Source organism: Pituophis catenifer, unplaced genomic scaffold (assembly GCF_029215685.1).
Source record: "Pituophis catenifer annectens isolate HBS135680 unplaced genomic scaffold, rPitCat1.0.hap2 SCAF_7, whole genome shotgun sequence".
NCBI lineage: Eukaryota > Metazoa > Chordata > Lepidosauria > Squamata > Colubridae > Pituophis > Pituophis catenifer.
Genome location: NW_027256887.1, coordinates 57,275,247 through 57,289,196, shown reverse-complemented (window position 1 = coordinate 57,289,196; position 13,950 = coordinate 57,275,247). Strand labels below are relative to the sequence as shown.

The 13,950-nt window shown below is 39.4% G+C and overlaps 1 protein-coding gene across 9 annotated transcripts in view; it reads right to left on the bottom strand.

The window, feature by feature from the left end:
- Positions 1–13,950, bottom strand: part of CNOT4 (CCR4-NOT transcription complex subunit 4) — a 74,377-nt gene that overhangs the window by 2,343 nt on the left and 58,084 nt on the right. The gene's annotated exons all lie outside the window — the stretch shown is intronic.

Here is a 13,950-nt window from a genome sequence, read left to right as displayed (position 1 = left end):
AATTATTTAAACATCTAATGGCGAAAAAACTAAATGTTTCCCTACTAAATCTGGGCAGAAAGTCAACGGTTAAACAAAAGAATGAATCTTCCATTACTAGCAAGGAAAAAAATCACATCTTTTATATGAAAGCAGTCTTACTTATTGATAAATTTGCCTGCTTTGCTGAATGGTAGGGGTATTTAACAGTTCCCTACACAAAGATGATACAAGCAAGATTATAGAATCCTCACCAGAATTACAGCTATAAAACCTTTCCAAATCTACCATTTTTTTAAAAAAGAAAAGGTACTAAATATTGAAAGTGAGAACAGCCTGCTTTGTCTAAAAGAATGAAGAGAGAAGGACATTCTAACATTTTAAAGAAAGAATTAACAATCTCTAAAGTGGAAGACCAAATGCATTATCATACTAATCTGCAAAACTGCATTAAGTATATTTTTTAAGGAAGACAAATTTAGTGGCTATTTTAATGATAACAGGAAACTTCCAACAATTTGATTTTTAATCTCTGAACTTCTCTCAAATATACAATTTAGAAAATACCCCATCAGACGTGGCAACAATCACTTGATTAGGTAGTATTGTATTTAAAATGGATTTGCCATAGTTATAGGAAAAATACTTTTCAACAGTAATCAAACTAATGGAATATCTACATCTTAAGGAAATATGCCCTCTTTCGGGGAAATCCCATAGGTATTCTTAGGGGACAAACCTCAAATATTCAAGAGTCATGTAGCTAGCCAGTGACTACCAAAATGTTTCATATATAGAACCTAAACAATGTGCTTTATTGTGTCCTTCACAAAACAAAATATCATTCTTCTATTTTGACCATAGATTCAGGGACTAATTCAATAAGTTTGTGTTCAACATATTCAATATAAACCTGAGTTATGTAATTCCACTCATTGCATTTCAAAAGTACAGACCAAAAGGACTAGAAAAGAAGGAGATCAGATTAGCGCTGCAGAATGATTTCTGATTCAGTTTACATATCCATGTATAACTTGTCCTTAACATTTCTTCTTTGACAGGAGGAAACTGAATTACTTAAGATGTCTTCAATTAAGATTTGTACCAATAGCCAGCTCAAAATACTTCTGAATCTTTATCACAAAACCATACAGTTATACTACATCTAGTATTTTGCAGTAAGTCATTGCTATTAAACATCTGAATACAAAAAATATTGCTGTTACCAATACATACATGATTAGTTTGATAGCTGAAGCTTTTTCAAGCTGACTAAACCTTCTCAAGAATTATTGAAAAAATTCAAGATATGTTGGTAAAAAGATCCTATAATGCAGATGTCTACTCTTCAATACTAGCTAGATACATCTGCAACTCTTTCCTGTACTCTTCTTCTTTTTTTTTGTCTTATTATAAATTGAGAGGTGGGGAAAAGAATTGGAAATTTCACTTAAATCCAGAAATTATAACCGATATTTTAAATTATAATTTGTTCAGTTTAATTTTAAATAATTATGACTTATATTACCTGGAATATTTTATTTACTGACATACACAATGTTTAATATGCTTTTGTTTACAGATATTTTGTATTAATATTAATATTCCTTTTAATTTTCAGTCATAAAAAAGGTACTTATGAAACCCAATTAATTTGAAGTCAATATTGTTCTTAAAAATTAGTTCTTTCAAGTGTTGTTCATTTCTCCTTAGTACTTCGAAAATTAGAAAGACCTCCCTTTAATGCTGTGCTTCAACAGCATTAAAAAAAGGAGAATTTTAAAAAAAATCATCGTCATTATTTGTAGCCTATGACCAAACTTCCCTCATCTAGTAGAAAAAAAACTGTAATGTTAGGAAGGAGATCTGTATTAAAAACATTTTATAATTATTACTGAGCATACACAATATTCAAAGGTTTTTGAGAAAAAAATGTCAGTGGGTCAGAAGTCACTATGTTTGGATTCTTTGGTACTTCATATATATTTATTAGGATTGTAATTATTTCTGGAAACTCTAAAGATCTCTTGATAAAAGTATACTCTCGTCCACAGCTAATAATACAATTGTGTAATAGTTATTTGCTGTATTCACTAATTAAAAAGCTGTTCTTGACTTATAGTAGTATGTTTAGCGTATCCAAAAATAGTAGAAATAATATATGTCTAGTCTTAAATCTTTTTAAAGAAACTGTTAATTGTTAAGACACACTTGAAACAAATAAACAGTGAATCTACTGACAATAATTGGGCTATTATTACCATACTGGAAATTGAAGGTGTTATATCTACAGTTAAGTAGCAATATAACATTTTCTTTGTAAATAGAAAAGTGGAGACAAGAAAAGCACTTCAATGGAAAAACTGTTTGTCAACTCGCAAAGCATCCCTGGCCTGCTCTCGAGTTGCCATAGGCAGGAACTTTGCAACCGCAGCGAGGCAGCATGTCAGTCAAAACAAAAGCACATTCCATCCATATCTCTGTCAAGGCTGTCTCCGCGGTTACCCACAGTGGAAGGGAGTGATCTCATTGGAGAATGTGACTGATGACACACCTTTGGGGAGGGGGGAAAACAGGGTCAGAGCCAGAACGAAAATTAAGTGAGGTCAGAGTTGGCTTCACTTGGAACATGCAGACATGAAGCTCCTAATAAATACCTAGATTTCTTTTGAAGCTTGGCTCGAGGATCATGATTTAATTAGGGCATCAGTCGGAACCCTGACAGCAAGCCAACTCTCTCAAAACTAATCAAAATAACCGGGACTCCTGAGTCCCGGGCTCTCCAGTCACTTTCCGACCTCTGGGCTGCATGGAGAGAAATTCAGGCTACCATGGCAGAAGGCAGACTATCCGAAGAGAGCCTGCTCTAGGCGACCCAGACAGAGGCAGAACTTGCCTCCACCCAGGGACTTCTAGGACTCAGCAGCCCAATCGGAACCGGAGTGCAGCCCTCCCTGACCATCAAAGCTGAGACGCTCACCCCAGCGACCAGAACAAAAAGGGATGAGTATTGGTGGAAAAAAATCCCTAAAGCAGCTGAGATTGAGTTCCCCTATCTTAGTGCCCAAGGCTGGGGAAAGTCCCTGAGCGAGCTAGAAAGAGTGGAATGGATGTAGCACTGGGCACAGGCCAGGCTCCCAAAGCCCCTGATGGAACCCTTGGGGAGATCCATAGAGCAGCTGAGGGAGGAATTTGACTGAGCCACCCTTTGTGATGAGGGGCCATTGTGCCGCCCAAAAGAGGGGAATTGCAGCTGAGTCCTTTGAAGTGAGGAGACACAGACGGGAACGCAGCCCCCCTTCTCCACCCACCAGAAGGAGAATGAGCCCGAGGCTGCAGCCAGTGCCTCCCCCACACAACAGGCAAGCTGCCCAGGGCAGGGGGACCCTCCCCTCTCTACAAACTAGAGCCGAGGAACACTGCCAGCCACACCAAGTGCAGGCATACAGGGGCCAACATGAGAAGGAAGGAGCAGTGCTGAATGAGCCGCCCCGATTCAAAGGGAAATTCGATGGGGACTCAGATCAGCTGGCTCTATTCCTTGGCTGAGATCCACCTAGAGAGCTATTTACACCTCTACCCATCCCACAGAGCCATGGTGAATACCATTGCCGAGGGGCTAGAGGGAGAAGCAATGGAATAGCTAGCAGCCCTCCACAAGAGGAGAGCCCCCCTCAACTGCAAGATGTTGACAACTTCCTATGACAACTAGAAGCAAGATTGGAGGAGGCAGAGGAGGATCTGTACGCAGAAGATGAGCTCCGAAACCTAAAGCAGAGAGGGCAACCCATTAAGGAACACATCTGTAAGTTCAGGAGAGTCGGGGGGGAGCTTCCCCCTTTGCCAGAGCGGCTGTTAGTTCATTTTTTCAGAACAAGCCTGTATAAGCAAATTGCCCAAGTAACCGCCTATCGGGACATCCCGAACCGACTCTCTGAGCCGTTCCGAGTAGCCATAAAAGTCGATGGCAGATTGCACACCAATAACATGAAAAAGCAACCGGACACCAAGGAGAGAGGACAACCAGACCAGAGACCATCTGGCCGATGTGAGGCAACAGCACCACAGCCGGCCCCAAAACCAACTCTCCCACGAAGCCAGCTGAAAAGTTAAAGATGCGGAGGGATAGGCCACATTGCATCAGCATGCACGACCCCAGCCCCGAAACCAAAGCCAGAGCCACCACCCAGGGTACAACCAGAGGCCCCAGGCATGCCACCGACATGTCCTAAAAAGCCCTCCAGGCCATAGAGGTCCCTCCCCACCCAGCTGAAGGGGGGGAAACTCCAGCCAACAACAACCAGTCGCCGGATTCCTATGGCAGCAAGGATGAAGGTGAAAATGACCCAATGGTGAGTGAACCAATCTACCCTTTCCTCCTCCCAATACGCCTCACAGCCCCCAAAATAGGAACCCAGGGGACTTTTCAAGCCCTAATAGACTCAGGCTGCACTAGATGCTTGATCAACCTAACCACGATCCTGAAACTGGGGATTAGAGCGAAAAGACTGGCCACTCGATCAGGTTTGAACAGATCAATGGGTTCCTATTGGGGGGAGCCTATGCCACCCACCTGACCGAACCAGTGAAGCTAGAGCTAGCGAATCACTGGGAAGCAATTCGATTCAAAATGACAGACGCGGTCATACTGGGATTCTTCTGGCTAGACAAGTGGGGCCCAACCATCTGGTGGCAAGGGCAACCAAATGTTGAGGATAGAGATGGACCCAGCCAAAGTACAAGCCGTCCTAGGCTGGCAGCCCCCTCACACCCGCAGACAGCTACAAAGCTTCCTTAGACAGGCAATTCATCCCCTCCTTTGCTAAGTTGCCAAACCCATGACAGACCTCCTAAAGACAGGGGGTCCAGGGATGAAGCCCCCCCTAGGTCTCCCTACAGTGGGACCTAACCTGCCAAAAGGCATTCAAAACACTAAAAGAACTTTTTGCAAAGGAACTAGTGCAGAAGCATCCTGACCCTGAACAACCCTGCATTATCCAAGCAGACGCCAGTGATGTGGCAGTGGGAGCAGTGCTACTCCAAGGAAATAGAAAACTACAGCCCTGCGCCTAACCTCCCACAAACTCATGGACACAGAGAGGCGATGGGCCGCATTGGAAAAAGAGTCTTTTGTGGTAAGATGAACATTGCTAACCTGGTGCCACCTGCTGCAAGGGGGGCAGAGACCATTCGAAATCTGGACTGTAATAGACTTATTCTCCAAGCAGGCACATTTCATACCCTGCAGCGGACTACCCTCAGCCCACCAGCTAGCCAAACTGTTCCTGAAGCACATCTACTGCCTGCATGGATTGCCACGAAGAATTATCTTAGACAGAGGGGTCCAGTTCACGGTTAGGTTCTGGACGGAGTTCCTGCGGTCCATTGGGTCGTCCCAGGGCCTTAGTTTGGCGTTTCATACAAGCACCAATGGGGGGGCAGAGAGTCTGAATGCCATGGTAGAACAGTACCTAATGTGTTACGTGAACTGTCAGCAGTCCAATTGGACGGACCTCCTGCCTTTCGCTGAGGTCACGTACAATAATGCTGTTCACAGTAGCACGGGAGTAACTCAGTTCAAAGTAGTGAGCAGCATGGACTTCATCCCAATGCCAGAATATCCAAGGGGTCCCCCTTCCTCAGTCAGCTTGACAGACTGGCTGTCAATGCTGAAAGCAACCTGGGAGAATGTCAAGGGCCTCAGCGTGTCACGTTACTGGCCTCCACATGGCCCGTTTTAGACCTGTTCCAGGCTGCGAGGATCGCCACAGCACATCATTGCTGATTGCCGCCTCTGCATGTCACATTTTTGACCTCCGCACACCCATTTTTGGCCTCCATGTATCACGTTTTCAACCAGTTCTAGGCGGCGGGGATTCCCAGGCTGAAAACGTGATGCACAGAGGCCAAAAACGCAATGCGCAGAAGCCAAAAATGCAATCCATGGAGGCTGAAAACGTGACGCGAGGAGGTGGCGATCAGTGGCGATGTGCTGTGGCAATCCCGGCAGCCTGGAATGGGTCTAAAATGGAGTGTGCGGAGGCTGAAAATGTGATGCACGGAGGCCAAAAATGTGATGCAGGGAGGCGGCGATGGGCTGTGGCGATCACCGTAGCCTGGAACAGCTGATTGGCAGTATTCCGGGAGGCCGATCCAACCACCAATCAACTGCTCGTGCTGCGATAATGTGCTGAAGCTGACCAGGCTGTTTGCTGCAAGGACACTAGCCAGATGAATACCAATGGATGCTGGTAGGCAGAGGGGCTTTTTTCTTGTTTTCCTCCCCAAAAACTAATGTGCATCTTATACTCTGGAACATCTTATGGTCCAAAAAATATAGTACTTGAGGTTGAAACTCCCCAGTAAGAAACTGGGACCAAAGTTCATGGGGCCATTCCCCATAGTGAACCCAGTCACAGTGCAATTAAAATTGCCCTGACTGCTAGGGAAGATACACCCGGTATTTCATAGCAGCCTCTTAAAACCTGTGGTTGGATCGACCCTGAAGCCATTACCCTGTGAGGCCCCAGACCATGAGATTATAGGAGGCCAAACCCATTCTGAGGTGCAACAAATCCTCGACTCGAGGTGGCACAGGAGACAGCTCCAATACCTAATCCAGTGGAAGGGCTACCCCTTATCAGAGGTGTCTTGGGTAAAGAGTAGGAATATCCAGGCTGACTGCCTCATAGCTAAATTCCACGCAGACAACTCAAACAAGCTTGGGGGGATGGGAATCGCAACCCTAAATCTATAACTGTACTCAAATTGTCTTTGCTTTGCACAGGTCGCCTTCAAGATGTGAGGGGAGCCGAATGTCAACTCGCAAAGCATTCCTGGCCTGCTCTCAAGTTGCCATAGGCAGGGAGAATGGGAAAACAAACTTTGCAGCCATAGCGAGGCAGCACATCAGCCAAAACAAAAGCACATTCCAGCCATATCTCTGTCAAGGCCGTCTCTGCGGTTACCCACAATGGTCAGAGGGGAGTGATCTCTACAACCCGCGAAATTGCTTCGTTGGAGAATGTGACTGATGACACACCTTGGGGGAAGAGGGGAAACAGGGTCGGAGCCGGAATGTAAATTAAGTGGGGTCAGATTTGGCTTCACTTGGAATGTGCCGACATGAAGCTCCTAATAAATAACTGGATTTCTTTTGAAGCTTGGTTTGAGGCTCATGATTTAATTAGGACATCGGTCAGAGCCTTGACACTGTTTTTAATAGGAAGCAAATGAGTAACAAAAATGTAAACATAGCTAATGTTTTGCTATATTTTAAACTGAACATGCTACATAAGAAATGCATATTTTAAAAATGGAAAAAGTATCAGTATACTAGAATAAGATTATGAAATCATTTGTTAAATATCCTTGAGCTTATCAAAAACAGTTCTACAAACTTTGAAGAAATTGGTTTAGTAAATTATCATTAGTAGAAACATCTATATTTATTTTATATGAACAACCTATGCTAACAATTTGACAAGCATGAAGCATTAGATTTCCTTTACATTTCTACAAAAACCTTGCAAACAATCTGCACTGAAATACTAAATCTGCCAAAATTAAATACAACATAGCTCAATTTTTGACACGCTAGCTAAATCCAAATAAGGCTTTCTTTCAGACATGCTGAGAATTTACCATGGGAATATTTTCCTACATGTTATTAATGAAAGGCTAGTAAAATCGACAAGCAAACTAATTCTTATGACAGATGAATTCATAACAAGTAATGTTTCAGGGTTGTTCTATAAATGTTCTATAAACATTAAAATAAAAGAATTAGATTTTAATACCTTCATTCTATATTATTGAAATTATAAGATACAGATGCAATTAAGGTAATAAATCCCTTTAAAGCCCTGATCACAGTAATCATGGTAGTCCTTGATTTACAACCACAGCTGAACCCACAATTCTATTAAGTGAATTTTGCCTCATTTTATGATCTTTCTTGCCACAGATGTTAAGTGAATCACTGCAGTTCTTAAGTTAATTGAATCTGGCTTCCCTATTGCTTGTCAGAAAGGCACATGACCCTGGGAACCTGTAATCATTATAAATAAATACATGCCAGTTACCAAGTGTCCAAATTTTGATCATGTGACAATGGGGATGTGGTTGTGAGTGTGAAAAACAGTTTTAGTCTCTTTTTCAGGACCTTTGTAACTTTGAATGGTCACTAAATAAATGGTTGTAAGTCGAGAACTACTTGTATCCTTGATCCTTTGAATCAAAAAGAAAAAGTGAAAAAAACTAAACATTTCCTAAAAACATTTCTTATTGTGGCATCCGTTTATGCTTGATTAAAAAACTGAACAAGTTATTCCTTTTTTGGCAACTAGATATAACATTTAAACGTTCAAGCTTTGATACACTACAAGGGCATAATTATACAGTTATCTCACCAACAGTATAGAATATAACAACTACATATGGTACATTTCACCGAAAGAGGGGGGAGGGGGATTAAACATCTATGTATGCAAATATATTTCTATATAAATGTACCAGAAAAGACATTTTAATTGAAGCATATTGATCTTCATAATGGAAGACTGTGTACCAGAGTTGATTAGCTGACATTAATTCTAAATTCACTTAGAGATTATTCTGGGCATAACTGATTTATTACTTGAAAACTTTTCTTTATTAACCATATGTGATAGAACACAGTATCTTCAAGCTCCTAAGGACCAATTTAATGATCTGCAAATCTAGATTATGCATGTAGACTCCTAATTCAGACTTCCCTCCAAACAAGAGGGGAGGGAAAATCCTACATAAAACTAGGTGTCAGAGAGAAAAGTCCAGTTTGTATGTATAAAATTCTTTCTTCACAAGGAACATTTTATCATCAATCATCAAACATTTGTGCCAACAATCTAGTGATGTGAATGACCCAAGCATTATCATTATGATTATATATATTATATTAATTATATTACATTACATTGATTGTACGTTATACATATATACATACATCAGACATACATCAGACACTCAGAATAGCCATTTTCTCTAGCAACATATTGGAAGAGTTGGGCAAGATGAGCAAAAACAAATCTCAGCATTGAGTACCTTCAAGGAGGTAATTACTATTTTAATCCCTTCAATTACTTTAATTTAGTATCATACAGAAGGTGCCTACAACAGAATACAATGGTGAAAATTAAATGTCCATTACATAAACCAAGTGATTCTTTAACCATTATGTATTTCACCATTTTTCAGAAGAGAGTTTTCTATAGTCAAAGGTTGCACATGCATGTTTCTTTCTTTCTTTCTGCTCAATACATAAAGAGCTTCAAATTATTGTTATAAGCAACCAAACTGTCACATAAACTTCCTTCTGTATCTGAGGGAATATGCTTGCTTAAATTCCAGTTAAAATTTAGGATATTTCCTTTTGGTGAGATGAACAGCTATATAAACTTGATTAATAAATAATGAATAAATATTTTAGTATTCTTGACTACTTAATGTGTTGCTTTATGGCAGATTGGGCAATTTATAATCTGAAACCCTCAGAATAGCTTGCAATTGCTATACACGTGAACACAGCAGCTCGAATCAACCCATTATAGGACGGAAATAGCCTCATGATGATTATAGACTGTAGTTTACCAAGGTGGATTAGTGCCATTTGATAACCAGATATTTTTTAAAAAATTTCCAGTCTAGACTGAGAACAGGCTCCAAATCACGCATCCAACCAGCTTCTGCAATTACAGAAGGACTAGCACCTGAGTCTCCCTGCTCCTAATCCAGTGATCTAGTCACCACTCTGTACTGATTATGTGTATATTATATTCATATATGTATATACACACGTACAACCTTAAACTAACCCCAAAGAATGCAACGTTTTGCCCAGCACAACAGACACAACCTCTCTTCAGCTGCCAGATTGATTTTTTTTTTAACTGCAGACCCTATGATGAAAAAGATTGCCTATAACTTGATTTCCTTATAAATTGCAATGGCATACAAAATTTAAAAGTGTCTTTTGGTAGATTTATTTGCCAATGTGTAAGATTAGCAAGACTATACATGTTATAAAATTATGTTACGTTAGTACTACTATAGCGAAATCTGGGATTAATATTTTTAATTTATTCTTGTATGTTGCGATAAATCAATACAATTCTTGGCATATTTTAATATCAAGTTCAAAATTGTCTTCAATAATGCAGTTTGTAGGAGTTCATTTTATTTTCTCTCTTTGTAGCTTTCAGAGTACTCTGGAACTATAAATGTACAATTACCAACTCCACCACTCATCTGTAGGTTAGTCAAGCCAACCTCTACAAAAGAGGAAAACACAATCCATCAGCCATGAAAACATTCAGTCATTCTCTTTTCTCTTGTGAAAACAAGAGTCTCCCAGAAAGTAGAAAAACATTTTCAACCTATACATGATCTAAGCAAATGATATGTAATGATTTTATATTTTTGTAATATTTCATCATTACATGGGGAAGAGTTTCAGAATATTAAAAATATGTTAATTATTTTCACAGTATTTCTTAAAGGACATTTCATAATCTAATTTTTACTTTTTTAAACTCTTAAAACATATATTAGAAAGAAATGCTTTAACATATTATATGATTTTTTCCAATCCATTCTGCTAATGAGATGGAACTAAGGTTAAATTAAGAGATCTAATAACTAAATCTAATAACATGGGGGTTCTTGTAGACTCAACTCCTATTCAAAGAGCAGATGGCACTCATGGCTAATAGGATGTTCACACAGCTTCATATTGTGCACCAGTGGCTTCTTGTTCCTAGATCAGGAGGTTCTGCTCAGTCACTCATGCCCTGGTAACCTCCCAAATGGATTATAGCAATGAGTTTTACGTGGGGCTCCCCTTGAAGAATATCCAGAAGCTTCAGCTAGTACAGAATACAGTGACTTGGAAACTCATGTGTGCCCATGGAATGGAATATGTTACATCTTTGCTCTGTGAACTGCATTTAGTTACCAGTTTTCTTCCAGGTCCAATTTAAAGTGCTGGTTTTCAACTTTACAGCTCCTAATGGCATGGGGTTTGGTTATTTGAGGGACTGCTTCTTCTCAATTACATAATTCCCATCAGATCCAGCAAAGGGGTACATTGCAAGTCCTGTCTACTAAAGAGCTACATCTTGTAGGATGCCGGACATGGGACTGCTCTTGCATGGCGCTTACCTTATGGAACATCATTCTCCTGAGGTTAGACTGGCTTCATCCCTGTTAACTTTTCACAAGTTCTCCAAGATTTAGCTGTGCCATTAGGTTTAGTGGCCCCAAGGGAATGGTGAGTTGTTGAGCTGGTCTTGCTGTTGTTAATATCTGTGACTCTCTCCTTGACTTTTAAAAGTTGTAATAATTATTTTATTGTTTTTATATTTTTTATGATGACTGGAGGTCATGTTTTGTCAGATGAGTAGCTATATAAATATGATGAATATAATTACTCACTAAACAAGCAAGGACAATGATCTTTTTGTCCTTGCTCTTTGAATAAAATTTTGAAATACTGCTTATTCTCTTGGCATGTACTAAATAATGACAAAAATACCTTCCAATATTCATAACAATTAAAGCAATTGAAGATGATTCAACACCTAATGACCTCACAGGCTAATTAATTGAATTGATCTGAAAACATAATTGTTTTAAATTTTATATACGTTCTAAAAATGCAGTCTATATCTCTTTCTGAATGCTCAAAAAAGTATGCATGTGTTATAATGAGCAAGAAAAATGCATTTTTCATAAAAGTGATGATTCCTGATTAATTTCAACTGAGGTTTCCTGATAACTTGATGTAAATACGGTCTATATTCCCTGCCAGCAGGCTTGCCTGCCTAACTAACTAACTAGCTAACTGGCTGGCCACCCAATTTTATTAGCCAATCTCTCCAGAAGGTCTTTGTGGCATACAAAAGCAAACATAGGAGAAAGAAAAACATAATAAGGACAATAAACTCTAAACAATATTCAACTGGCAATGTGCTGCCGAAGGACAAAATAATAGATTATGCTGTCCCAGATAAAAGTTTAATTTTCTGAGTCATAGTGAGAGATATGTCATCTCACAGCACTATCTAGCACACAGTTTGTGCAATTAGACCATAAGCAGAGTTATCTGTACGAGTGAAAAATACATGAACTGGTTCTTAACAAGTCTTACAAAATGTTCTAGAAAAAATTCTGCAGAGATGATGACAATTTTAAAGTGCTAAGATTTTTTTAAATTAAGCAGAACTACAATAGAGGAAGGATAACAAAGGATCAGTTAATCATGCTGAATGCAATTATTTATATTCTTTATTATTCTTATAGCACTAATGTTGTTATCTAGTTGGGTAATGAAACATCTGCAAGAAAACAACCAAACTCAGAGCGTACCAAAGATCCCACCACTATTATCTGTTTTATATACAATTGTCAACATGATAATAATATTTGTTGAGACTCTAGAAAGAGTGCAGAGAAAAGCAACGAAGATGATTAGAGGACGAGAGGCTAAAACATATGAAGAACGGATGCAGGAATTGGTTATGTTTAGTTTAATGAAAAAACAACTAGGGTGACATGATAGCAATTCCAATATTTAAGGGGCTGCCACAAAGAGGAGGTCAATCTATTCTCCAAAGCACCTGAAATCAGAACAAGAAGTAATGGATGGAAATCAATCAAGGAGAGAACCAACCTAGAATTAAGGGGAAATTATCTGAGTTAGGACAATTAATCAGTGGAATGGCTTGCCTTCAGAAGTTGTGGGTCCTCCATCATTGAAGGTTTTAAAGAAGAGACTGGACAACAATTTGTCTGAAATGGGTATACAGTCTCCTGCTTGAGCAGGGGGTTGAACTAGAATGACTATCTGTTACAGGTAGCACTCAGCTTACAATAGTTCATTTAATCGCCATCTGAAGCTACAATGGCACTGAAAAAAAGTGACTCATGACCATTTTTCACTCTTACAATGGTTGCAGAATTCCCTTGGACATATGATCAAAATTCAGATGCTTAGCAATTGACTCATATTTATGATGGTTGCACTGTCCTAGGGTCATGTAATCATCTTTTGCGATCTTCTGACAAGCAAAGTCAATGGGGAAGCCAGATTCACTTAACAAGTATGCCCAACAACCCACCCTCTGCTAGAGAGAAGTTCCCTGAGGATGAGCTCCAGCATGAGTCCAAAAGCTTGGAAGACTAAACCTCTGGTCCCAATGACCAACCCAGATTGAATCCTGCAATTTATTTATCTGATATGTTTCATTTAACAGTGTCACTTCCCAATACATTAATTCAGGGATTCCATGTTAACTTTACTGGAAAATCATACTACTGTAGATTTGTTTTTCTTTAGTTTTAGTAGTATTTGTACAATCATTACCTTTGCATCAGGCACACTTTGAGCTGAAGGAAATGACTGGTCCAAATGACAGAGAAAGGATCAAAATCTACCAATACTACTTGTAATGTCAAGGCATCTGGATTCCATATTTAACAAAATGTGGAAGGTTTCAATTATTGCACTAATTTGAGCATTTCCAGTTAGAAGCATTTCATCCTGGAGAGCTGATGAAAATGTTTTTCAGTCTTTATTTCACAGACATAAATAACTAAAGCGGAAAAAAGCACAGCATTAAGAAAGTTGCTGCCATAAATGCACCAGCAATATAAGGCTAATACGTAATATTTTCCAAGTACATCAAAACAGTGCTTAGAGGCCTCTATCCTTCCTGCATTTTGAAAAAGCTTTTTTTAAAAAATATTTTAAGCATTTTTTAAAAAGTGTCCTTCAGGATTCCCAATTTCCATTTTCATTCCAAGGTCATTTACCAAATATAAAACCATGAACAATTTCATCACAGATGTACATAAAAGCATCTCAGAATTTCAAGATATTTTGATATTAAAACATTTTTGAACTATTGCTGTGAACATGCAACAAACAGCGAT